We start from the raw sequence: 13,494 nt of genomic DNA, 5'->3' as shown, positions 1-13,494 counted from the left end.
CCAGCTTCTGATGAGGACACTCTTTTCCCTTGACCCTCAGTTTCCAATTCCATTAATGACTCTCCATCTCTCTCACCCATTCCCATGGTCGAGTAGAATTTCTTCTTCTCACCTCTTACCAGTTCCCTGGTCCTATACTACCCTTTATGGTTTGCTCAAACACTTCTCATATCTTTGATAATAGCCCTTTTAAAACTCTCCTCAAATTGTCCAATTTGACCTTGCTCTCCTTTTCCTTCTGAAACTAGACAGACAAAATAAAATGTTGGATTGGACATTTGTAGACTATTCCTGTGGATATTCAAATCTCTATAACAAAGTTACCCATATTTCTTCCACTTTTTAAGAATTTCCTTTTGACTCTTAGAGACTTCAACTGTTCATTGTGATTTCCAGTTTTACCTTAAATCCACTTCATTTGCAGAGACATCATTTTTCAACCTTCCATTGACACCAGAAAACAGGTTTGATATTTGGAAATACAACAAATGCTGACATTGAGCTGAATAATACTATAGAACATAGAATATACTCTTCACTATCAAACTGCTTCAGTCATGCCTGGCTCTGCTGGAAGCAAAAGACTGGCTGTCCTTTAGGTCAGCAGTTGGTACCAATTATATAATTGTGGTGGGATAATATGGTACTTTCACTCACTTTATCCACCTCCGTTGGCTCCTCTCAATGGGAAATATAATGACTTTTGACTGGTTGGTTAGGGTTTGTATAGCCAGCACTCTATCTGTACCTGCTTGCTGTGCAGAGTAATTCTCCTCTCCCTCCCTGCCTTGTCAAACAGACTGGATTCTAGCCTCAGTGTCAAGGCAAGCTAGTGATAGAATTTTTATAGGACTATGATATAAAAACAACAGAAAAGCTACTTTATAAGCTTGCTATACAGTTTAGTCTAGAATTGGTAACATTTTACATCAGAGCTACAGCAAATGCTTTTTTTACTATTTATTGCATGCGTACTCAGAGAAAGCTATGGCACTCCACTCCAGAACTCTTGCCTGGAAAATCCCATGGACGGAGGAGTCTGGAAGGCTGCAGTCCATGAGGTCGCTGAGGGTCGGACAGGACTGAAGCAACTTAGCACAGCAGCATGAGCACTTGTTTTTTCAAACAGAGTTTTTAGAACCCATTAGTGCATCATGCAAAATGCCAGGCTAGATGAAGCGCAAACTGGAATCAAGATTGCTGGGAGAAACAGCAATAATCTCAGATATGCTGATGACACCACCCTCATGACAGAAAGAGAAGAGGAACTAGAGTCTCTTGAAAGTGAAAAAGGAGAGTGAAAAAGCTGGCTTAAAACTCAACATTCAAAAAACTTATATGTATTCTTACATAGACAATATCTTTTAGCTAATACATTTGTGAGTATTTTGAAGAAATCTCTGTGTTTTACCAACAAACACTTCAAAGAACAAAAACAACCTTCTACATAAAGATAGTATGTGCATATTTCTCAATAATTTAACATTGATTCATGAAATTTTCCAATTGTCCCAATAACAAACATTAGAAATATTTTCCTCTTATTCTAAGGTCTGCTTAAAAGTATCATACACTGAATTTGGTTGTTTTGTACTTTAGTCTATATTTAATTTAGAAGTGTCTCTTCCTAAACTAACTTGGATTTTTTGTTGTTGTTGTTGCTAACCAGTATAGGCCAGTTATTTTTAAATACATACATGTTTGGTTGTCTGATAGCTGTCTCATGATTGGATCCAAGTTAAAATGTTTTGGCAGGAATACAACAAATGTCATATGTATTTATCACAACAAGGGATTATCCTATTATTAACCTATTATCTTGATGCTCTTATTAATCGGTTTGCCCTGTTGCTGATGCTATTAAGTTATAGAGAGCCTATGAATATCCAAGTCACTGAATGATCAATTGATGATTTCTAATTTTGTCATCTCTTGTATATTTATTGGCTTCCCCGATGACTCAGACAATAAAAAATCTGCCTGCAATGCAGAAAACCCAGGTTCGATCCCTGGGTCAGGCATATTCCCTCGAGAAGGGAATGGCTATGCACTCCTTCCTGGAAAATTCCGAGGAGAGAGGAGCCTGGCAGGCTACAACCCATGGGATCTCAAAGAGTTGGACATGACTGACTCACACTTTCACTTTCATACATTTATTAGCATTTGTTTGTCTGTTTAAATGAATTGCTTTTTTTAATGTTTAGATTATCCATGTGGAACTTATGGGTACTCTTCTTCTACATTTAAGTAAAGTTAAACTTAAAAGTTAAAATCACCATTATCACTATTTATTTTGATATATAAATTTTCCTTTTAAATATTCCTTAGTCTTCAAGATTTTTTTTTTTCCCCAAACAAATTATTTTGGGAACAAATTGTATTTTATTTGTTCTCTCTAGACCTGCAATCAGCATATTAAAAGTTGGTGAAATTTAATAAGGGATAGTAAGAGTGACTCAGTTATGTAAAATGGAATTTAGAAATCAATATTGGAGTACTAACTGTATTCATTACTACCAAAATGCAATTGAGTTTAAACTGTTTTAGTGGTGAGAAGTAGGGAACACATGGTAAAAAAATCACAAGTTTATGTCAATGTCTCCAAGTATTAGCCAAGAAAACAGGGTTTTTCTCCACTGTATATACTTATATGGTGAGAATTTTGATTCATAGGATTTGTTGCCTGAAATTTTTACAATGCAATATCATATGCATAAGGATAGTCAAATGTACCTCTGTTAACAGTAAAGCTACTTAGTAGACTTCAATAGTCCTATGCAATCTTTTGTCTTTAGTATCTTATAGAAAACATACATATCTTATAGAAAACATACAGTTAGAGTAAGATATTAAAAAAAAGTAGGATTAATTTTCCTTTTAAATGTTCTTCTGGTTGGATACTGCGAATATGATGTGTACTTAAGGTCATTCAGTACAGATCAGTTCAGTTCAGTCACTCAGTAATGTCCGACTCTTTGTGACTCCATGAAATGCAGCATGCCAGGCCTCCCTGACCATCACCAACTCCCGGAGCTTACACAAACTCATGTGCATCGAGTCGGTGATGCCATCCAGCCATCTCATCCTCTGTTGTCCCCTTCTCCTCCTGCCCCCAATCCCTCCCAGCATCAGGGTCTTTTCCAATGAGTCAACTCTTTGCATAAAGTGGCCAAAGTATTAGAGTTTCAGCTTCAACATCAGTCCTTCCAATGAACACCCAGGACTGGTCTCTCTTAGGATGGACTGGTTGGATCTCCTTGCAGTCCAAGGGACTCTCAAGAGTCTTCTCCAACACCACAGTTCAAAAGCATCAATTCTTTGGCACTCACCTTTCTTCAACTCTCGCATCCATACATGATCCTGGAAAAACCATAGCATTGACTAGTCGGACCTTTGTTGGCAAAGTAATGTCTCTGCTTTTGAATATGCTATCTAGGTTGGTCATAACTTTCCTTCCAAGGAGTAAGTGTCTTTTAATTTCATGGCTGCAATGAACATCTGCAGTGATTTTGGAGTCCAAAAAAATAAAGTCTGACACTGTTTCTATTGTTTCCCCATCTATTTCCCATGAAGTGATGAGACCAGATGCCATGATCCTCGTTTTCTGAATGTTGAGCTTTAAGCCAACTTTTTCACTCTTTTCTTTCACTTTCATCAAGAGGCTTTTCAGTTCCCCTTCACTTTCTGCCATAAGGGTGGTGTCATCTGCATATCTGAGGTTATTGATATTTCTCCTGGAAATCTTGATTGCAGCTTGTGCTTCTTCCAGCCCAGCGTTTCTCATGATGTACTCTACATATAAGTTAAATAAGCAGGGTAACAATATACAGCCTTGATGTACTCCTTTTCCTATTTGGAACCAGTCTGTTGTTCCATGTCCAGTTCTAACTGTTGCTTCCTGACCTGCATATAGGTTTCTCAAGAGGCAGGTCAGGTCTCTGGTATTCCCATCTCTTTCAGAGTTTTCCACAGTTTATTGTGATTCACACAGTCAAAGGCTTTGGCATAGTCAATAAAGCAGAAATAGATGTTTTTCTCGGACTCTCTTGCTTTTTACAGGATCCAGCAGATGTGGGCAATTTGATCTCTGATTCCTCTGTCTTTTCTAAAACCAGCTTAAGCATCTGGAAGTTCACAGTTCATGTACTGATGAAGTCTGGCTTGGAGTATTTTGAGCATTACTTTACTAGCGTGTGAGATGAGTGCAATTCTGCAATAGTTTGAGCATTCTTTGGCATTGCCTTTTTTTGGGATTAGAATGAAAACTAATCTTTTCCAGTCCTGTGACAACTGCTGAGTTTTCCAAATTTGCTGGCATATTGAGTGCAGCACTTTCACAGCATCATCTTTCAGGACTGAAATAACTCAACTGGAATTCCATCACCTCCACTAGCTTTGTTCGTAGTGATGCTTCCTAAGCACCACTTGACTTCACATTCCAGAATGACTGGCTCTAGGTGATTGATCACACCATTATGATTATCTAGGTCATGAAGATCTTTTTTGTACAGTTCTTGGGTGTATTCTTGCCACCTCTTCTTAATATCTTCTGCTTCTGTTAGGTCCATATAATTTCAGTCCTTTATTGAGCCCATCTTTGCATGAAATATTCCCTTGGTATCTCTAATTGTCTTGAAGAGATCTCTAGTCTTTCCCATTCTGTTGTTTTCCTCTATTTCTTTGCATATAATATATATATATATGTAATATATATGTTAAATATATGTAATGTGTATAATATATATATATATATATATATATATATAAAATATTTAAGGAAATAAAGCAAAGATCATGAAGAGATATCTGCACAGTTTGTTACATCATTATTCACAATAGCCAAGATATGGAAACATCCTAAGTGGTGTCTGTCATTGTATGAAAGAATAAGGTGTGCATATATACACATATATGTATATAAACACAATGGAATATTATATAGTTATGAGAAAGAGAATTCCTGCCACCTGAGACAACATGAGTGTACATTGAGGGCTTAATGCTTATTGAAATAACAGACAGAGAAAGACAAATACTATACACAGTCACTAATGTATCGAATCTGAAAAATGCAAACTCATAAAAAGAGTTGTAGAATGGTGTTTCGCGGGGGTTGATAGGTAGAGATGATGAGGCATTGTTGGTCAAAGGTATATATTTCCACTTATAAGATCAAATAGGCTTTGGGATGCATTACAATGCAGTCCATGGAGTCGCTAAGAGTAGGACATGACTGGGCGACTTCACTTTCACTTTTTACTTTCATTCATTGGAGAAGGAAATGACAACCCACTCCAGTGTTCTTGCCTGGAGAATCTCAGAGACAGCGAAGCCTGGTGGGCTGCCGTCTATGGGGTCGCACAGAGTCGGACAGGACTGACTCGACCTAGCAAATAGCACAGTGAACAAAGCTAATGGAGGTGAATTATTTCAGCTGAACTATTTCAAATCCTAAGAAATGATGCTATTAAAGTGCTGCCCTCAATATGCCAGCAAATTTGGAAAACTCAGCAGTGGCCACAGCACTGGAAAAGGTCAATTTTCATTCCAATCCCAAAGAAGGGCAATGCAAAGTATTTTTCAAACTACCACACAATTGAGCTCATTTCACTTGGTAGGAAGATAATGCTCAAAATCCTTGAGGCTAGACTTCAAAAGTGGGTGAACTGAGAACTTTCAGATGTACAAATTGGATTTAGAAAAGGCAGAGAAACCAGAGATCAAATCGCCAACACCTGCTGGATCACAGGAAAAGCAAGAGAATTCCAAAAACACATCTACTTTTGCTTCACTGACTACACTAAAACAATTGACTCTGTGGATCACAACAAACTGAAAAATTCTTAGAGGGATAGGAACACCAGATCACCTTACCTGTCTTCTGAGAGACCTGAATGCAGAAGAAGAAGCAACAGTTAGAACAGGACATGGAACAACAGACAGGTTTAAAATCAGGAAAGGAGTACATCAAGGTTGTATATTGTCACCTTGCTTATTTAACGTATATGCAGAGTACATGAAGCAAAATGCTGGGCTCGATGAGGCAAAGACTGGAATCAGATTGCTGGAAGAAATATCAACAAACTTCATATATGCAAATAATACCACTTTAATGGCAGAAAGGGAAGAGGAACTAAAGAGCTTCTTGATGAGGGTAAAAAGAGATGGTGTAAATGCTGGCTTAAAACTCAACATTGAAAAAACAAAGATCATGGCATCCAGTCCCATCACTTCATGGCAAATAGATAGGGAAAAAGTGGAAATAGTGACAGATTTTATTTGTTTGGGCTCCAAAATCACTGCAGATGGTGACTTCAGCCACGAAATTAAAACATGCTTGCTCCTTGAAAGAAAAGCTATGACCAAACTAGACAGCATATTAAAAAACAGAGACATTACTTTGCCAACAAAGGTCCATCTATTCAAAGCTATGCTTTTTCCAGTAGTCATGTATGGATGTGAGAATTGGATTGTAAAGAAGGTTAAGCACCGAAGAATTGATGTTTTCATATTATGGTGCTCCCGAGAGTCCCTATCATAAAGGAAATGAACCCTAAATATTTATTGGAATATTGAGCTGAATATTCAGCTGAAGCTTTAACTCCAATACTTGGGTCACCTGATGCAAAGAGCTGACTCATTGGAAAAGCCTTTGATGCTGGGAAAGATAGAGGGCAGGAGGAGAAGAGGGTGACACAGGATGAGATGGTTGGATGGCATATTGACTCAATGGATATGAGTTAGAACAAACTCCAGGAAAAAGTGAAGGACAGGGAGCCTGAGGTGCTGCCGTTCACGTGGTTGCAAAGAGTCAGACATGACTTAGCAACTGAAGAATAATATTGGTTTATCTCTATGTATAAAATCGTGTTCTTTCTTCTTTTCCTACTATTCTTTTCATTCCTATTCTTTGTAGGTAACTAATTAGTTTCCTGAAAACTAAGCAGTTATATTCACTTGTTCTTCTTTCCTGTTATATATTTCTTGCCCTAGAAATAGTATTTTAGACTTATTCAGTGGTATTTGTGGTTTTTTTTTTTCCCACTTAACACATATTTTAAAACTACAATATTCTAGAAAGTGTGATTTATGGATCAAGTGGTAAATGTATGTTCATTTTTGTAGACAGTGTCTTTACAGGGGTTATGCCATTTCACAGTCCCAGCAGCAATAATAAAATGATACTATATTTCTCCACAACTTGGCCAACAGTGTATGTTGTCATGTCTTTGAATTCTGTCAGTTTAATGGCAAAACACTATGACAAAATATAGCTTTAATTTGCAAATCATTAATTCAAATATATTTTCATATGTATTAGAACTATCTAATATTTTTTGAGCATTTTAAAAATTAATTTTGAATCTCTTATTTGTTACCACATTGAGTTTTCAGGTCTTCCTTTTTGAGATTTTTTTGAATTAAGATTATGGACCATTTATTGTGTGGTATTATAAATATTTGTACTCTGTTGGCTACTGCTTTTTGATATTTCTGTGTTTAGAAACGGAATTATTATAAAATTCTATGCATCACTCAATATGCCAGCAAATTTGGAAAACAGCAGTGGCCACAGGACTGGAAAAGGTCAGTTTTCATTTCAATCCCAAAGAAAGACAATGCCAAAGAATTCTCAAACTACCACACAATTGCACTCATCTCACACATTAGTAAAGCAATGCTTAAAATTCTCCAAGCCAGGCTTCAGCAAAACGTGAACCATGAAGTTCTAGATGTTAAAGCTGGTTTTAGAAAAGGCAGAGGAACCAGAGATCAAATAATTGCCACTATCCACTGGCTTATTGAAAAAGCAAGAGAGTTCCAGAAAAACATCTATTCCTGCTGTATTGACTACACCAAATCCTTTGACTGAGTGGATCATGATAAACTGGAAAATTCTGCAAGAGATGGGAATACCAGACCATCTGACCTGCCTCTTGAGAAATCTATATGCAGGTCACATCATGAGAAATGCTGGGCTGGATGAAGCACAAGCTGGAATCAAGATTGCCAGGAGAAATATCAATAACCTCGGATATGCAGATGGTATCACTTACGGCAGAAAGTGAAGAAGAACTAAAGAGCCTCTTGATGAAAGTGAAAGTGGAGAGTGAAAAAGTTGGCTTAAAGCTCAACATTCAGAAAACTAAGATCATGGCAACTGGTCCCATTACTTCATGGCAATTAAATGGGGAAAATGTGGAAGCAGTGGCTGACATTATTTTTGGGGCCTCCAAAATCACTACAGATGGTGATTGCAGCCATGACATTAAAAGACACTTACTCCTTGGAAGGAAAGTTATGACCACCCTAGGTAGCATATTATAAAGCAGAGACATTACGTTGCCAACAAAGGTTCGTCTAGTCAAAGCTATGGTTTTTCCAGTAGTCATGTATGATGTGAGAGTTGGACTATAAAGAAAGCTGAGTGCCAATGAATCGATACTTTTGAGCTGTGGTATTGGAGAAGACTCTTGAGAGTCCCTTGGACAGCAAGAAGATTCAACCAGTCTCTCCTAAAGGAGATCAGTCCTGGGTGTTCATTGGAAGGACTGACGTTGAAGCTGAAACTCCAAGACTTTTGCCACCTGATGTGAAGAGCTGACTCATTTGAAAAGACCCTGATGCTGGGAAAGACTGAAGGCAAGAGGAGAAGGGGACGACAGAGGATGAGATGGTTGGATGGCATCACTGACTCAATGGATGTGAGTTTGGGTAAACTCTGGGAATTGATTGACAGGGAGGCCTTGCGTGCTGCAGTCCATGGGGTCTCAAAGAGTGAGACTCAACTGATTGAACTGAACTGAACTAATGCATCATATTTGTTATTTCTTTTTAGTATTCATCTGAATTTTGAGATATAGTTGAAAGATACTTATACATATGCAAATTTTAAAGAAAGTCTGTCATAATTTTCCAGTATATTTATGTTGCTCATATTTATCTTTCAATCCTAACTCTTAAGTTTCACTGATTTATTTTAACAAGTGATGCCATTTTATCCTTATAAATGGATGTCTAATCATACCATTACCATATATTAATAAGCATATTTTGACCCTAGCAATTTGGAATATGAAATTTATTATCATAATAAAGTTTCATATTTCTTTAGTATCCTTTGGCCTTTCAGCTTCTGTTCCACTTGATTATTTATTTATCAGCCAATGCTACAGTTTTAAAATTTTAGATGCTCTGTGTTTTAATATCTGATTGGGTTAATTCACCCAATTTTGTTAAAATATTTTGTTTTATGGCCATGGTAAGTAAGCTCTTATCTTTCATTATATTTTTAACATTTTATTGTTTATGTATGTGATCATTATTCTGTTTTGTAAATTAATATTACATTTTGCCAAATTAGTGAATTATTTTCTGTTTTTAGATACTATATATGAACAATCCAAAGAAATTAATGATAAAAAATATCACATCACAAATATATATAATGTTACTTATTCTTTTAAGAGTTTGATGTCTGCAAATTTATCTTTCTCCTGATTACATTTCCTAATTGTATTTGAATTGTTTCCCCATTTGTTCTAATACTGATTTTGGAAACTGTATATCTCAGGTTCTTACCATACAGATTCTACTTGCTGCCCCTCTACATGTCCCTGACAATAGAAAAACTCCTTTAATATGTCTGTCCATTCATATTTTAGTCTTATAGAGAACAAAGAGTATAATGGTGATCTTTGTAATTCTTATCTTTACTACATAGAACATTATTTTCACAAGTCAATCTGTTTAAATGATCTAGACTCATCACTTATAAAAATGTATGTTCAAAAAAATGTATGCATAAGGTATGATTTTTTTAAAGACTGAAATGCAGAGGAAGTAGAAATATTACAGAAAAATTGTAAAGATTTTTATTAGCTGTTAACTGCGAAAGCAAAAGCTTAAGTAATGTGATTTTAAATTCCAATAAGTTTTTATATGCCTGAAAATGCCTACCCAGAAAATGCTCATACTATTTTATATCCCACTTTAAGAAATGTATAATTTCTTAAAAAGTGAAAGAATACAAGGTTCCCTATGTGCACCTTAATTTATGTGAAAATGTAGCAATATTAAAATTCAATATTAAAAATGTTCAGTGTTAAAATTGGGCCACTACTCTGTTCTTTACACACTATTCCTCCCCCCACTCCCCCATAGGGCATTACATCTTGAAAGTATCTACAAATTATTTATTTTAAACTGGTTTTCATCAAGTAATGGATGGTGTTCACTTCATTTTGTTCATTTGATTTTGAGTTTTCCCCATTGTAGCAAAGTTTTGACTTGAGGAAGTTCTCAGAAGATCTGAATATCCTGGATCCAAGAAGGACAATGTCATGGAGGATGCCCAAGTTCTTGGACAAAAACTAGCCAAGTCTCCCTGATGAATTAAAATTTTGTTCAAGAGGTATATCTATGAATTGAAAAGATTAGGCCTAAAGTGTATCTTTGAATGAATGCCAAGATCATTTTGCCACAGAGTTCAACATTAATACAAATAATAATACATTTTAATATCACTACTGTGTGTGCATCTCCTTAAATCACAGCTTTTCTTGTTCAATTGTCCTGTCAATCAAAATCAATGGTAGAGTGAAGAAAGTCTGTTCAAAGAGATGAGAAATTTTATTTAAAGTTCCTTTTAATTCTATGAAGAAAATATGTGTTTGTGTGATCAGATCTTTTAATTTGTTATTGTTGTTGTTGTTGACCTATAAAAATAGGTAGTAGTGGGAAACTTGCAAAACCTCAATAAATGAATTTTTCTTAGAATGAAAATAACCACCTCCCCCCATGAAAAGAGTACTTTTTGTTACACAGTTTAGTTTTGAATTATCTTTATCTTTTAGCAACACTATAAAATGTGTTAGCATTTAGAAATTTCAAGCATGCTTAGAGACATTGAATTAATTTGTGTTTGAAAAGAAAGTGAAAGTGGCTTAGTCCTACTCATCTCTTTGGGACCCCATGGACTATACAGTCCATGAATTCTCCAGGCCAGAATACTGGAGTAGGTAGCCTTTCTCTTCTCCACGGGATCTTCCCAACCCAGGAATGAAATCCAGGTCTCTCTCATTGTGGGCAGATTCTTTACCAGCTGAGCCATAAGGGAACCCCCACAAAGGAGCTACAAGGGAAGCCCTGCAAGAGAGCCACAAGAATTTGTGTTTCCTGGTAACTATTGCTTCATCATGGGTTTCCCAGGTGGCGCTAGTGGTAAAGAACCCGCCCAACAACACAGGAGACATAAGAGACTCCGATTAGATCCTTGGGTCGGGAAGATCCCCTGAAGGAGGACATGGGAATCCACTCCAGTATTCTTGCCTGGAGAATCCCATGGAGAGAGCACCCCGGAGAGCTACATCCATAAGGTCACAAAGAGTCAGACATGGTTGAAGGGACTTAGCACACACACATACATTGTCTCATCATACTGGCTTTTGATATTTAAGCTTTTAAAGGAAAATGCAAAGAGGGAAAAAATTCCAGAATCTCTAATCCCAAATGATTTAGCAAATCTACATAACTATATAGTTAAGTGATGTACCAGAAATGAACAACAAAATAATTAGGATAATATTCTTACTAGTGCAGAAGAAATGTAATCATTTTGAAATATTTTTTATGAATCATAAAGTCACACATATAACTTCTTCTTCACCATTAATTCCTTCATCTATCCTTACTATACTTTTGGAAAATGCATATATAGAAATAAGCAAAACAAATGATACAGTTAAGAATGATTTTCAGAAATAGAAAGTAAAATTGTTTACGTGTTTAGGGGTTAGATAGTTGAAAGGTCATTTATGCAATAGAAAATTCATTTCAAGGCTAGAAAGTTTAGTAGCCTGGAAAAATTCCCTGTTGGAATAAATAGCCATATTCTTCAGAACAACAGCCTGTCAAAAGAGAAGAGCAATTTACAACTGCACACTCTACAAGTTTTGGGAGGAGGGAATACTCCTTGACTACTAGCAACTGAAAAATGAACCAAAGGAATCCAAATTGGTTTTAGATCTCTGTTTCTTTTAAAGACACATGGGGGATTGATACATATTTCTTATTCTGAAACAGATTTTTTAAATCCCTGGGAAGAAAAATGTCCAAATAATAAATTGGCTGACAATTTATAGACAGTAGAAATCTATGGGCATACAGCCTCTAGAACTATTATTTGGCATATATTTAAAACTGCCAGTAAAGCCAGATGACCTTCAAGACTTCCTCTATATTAATCTGAATCCAGACTATTAAAAAGAAACATATACTCCATTCATCCACTTACTGAATTTCTCATAGCATTTTGGAAAATACAAGTCAAAACCCAAGTAACAGCTTTACATTTAATCTTGTTTAAATGTACTACCTTACATAAGTGCTACTTTTTAGTATTCATAATTGATTAATAATGGAATATAATGAAATTTAGACTCATCAATATTCTTTACAGGATGGTAACTGATATTTGATTACTGTGAACTAGCAAAATCAAAATAAATAGAAACACAGATGTGACTTTTACTTTTCTGAACAAGTTAATAAAAAATCCCAAGTTTGCACATTATAGTTATACCTTTTTGAAATAAAATACTATTATAAGATAAAAATAATAATGTCTGTTTTCTTTAAAAAGGTTATTTTGAGTTGGTATATTAAGACAAATATATCAAGGAATCTTGTATTTATTTTTTTATACAACACACTTTTTTCTTATATGTTCATATCTAAAAAAGATACTAAATGCTAGATATTCATGTCTTCCTTTTGAAATTTAATGACTTTTCTAGAGTGACTTTTCACAAAAGGCTTTTCACAAAAGACTGAGAGTATATTTTATATCTCCATACACTTACTTTTGAATTCATAATCAATATAGTCCTTAAAAATGTAATAACCTAAACTACACTAGTGTTTCCATTTCATAGCATATGATGCCTGTCTAGAATCATCAATGTATATGATTGATAGGTCAGGCACTTTACTCAAGAGATTCACAAATTTAGATGATGATTCTTTCTTAGGATCATCAACAGTAAATATAAATAGATGGAAGCCATCTGTTCTAGGGCTTTCATGTCACAATATCAATCTGAATATATTTTCCCAGATAATTCTTTGAGCTCAACATAATCCTGGTCTAAATCATCTGTATTATTCCCTCTTCCCTCAGTCATATCACTTCTGTAAATCCACTAGAGTATTTGTGGTAGTGATTTTTTTGTCGTTACTTAAAGAAATTGACTAAAAAAATTCTAACATTACACAAGAGATATGAATACTTCAGCTTTTCAAAGTACAAAAACAAGGTGCTTTATCTTACTCTTGACAAGTAAGTGATTTTCAAATAGATAAAAATAAGCATCTATGAAATTGACAAATGGCTGAGTATTGAACATAACTGAATTTTGTTAATTAAATCTCATAGCAGATATTCTGCATTCTGTGATTAATATATACACATTGCTATATATAAAATAGATAACT

Source organism: Bubalus kerabau, chromosome 11, assembly GCF_029407905.1.
Source record: "Bubalus kerabau isolate K-KA32 ecotype Philippines breed swamp buffalo chromosome 11, PCC_UOA_SB_1v2, whole genome shotgun sequence".
Taxonomy (NCBI): domain Eukaryota; kingdom Metazoa; phylum Chordata; class Mammalia; order Artiodactyla; family Bovidae; genus Bubalus; species Bubalus kerabau.
Note: the sequence above shows the minus strand (reverse complement) of the source record.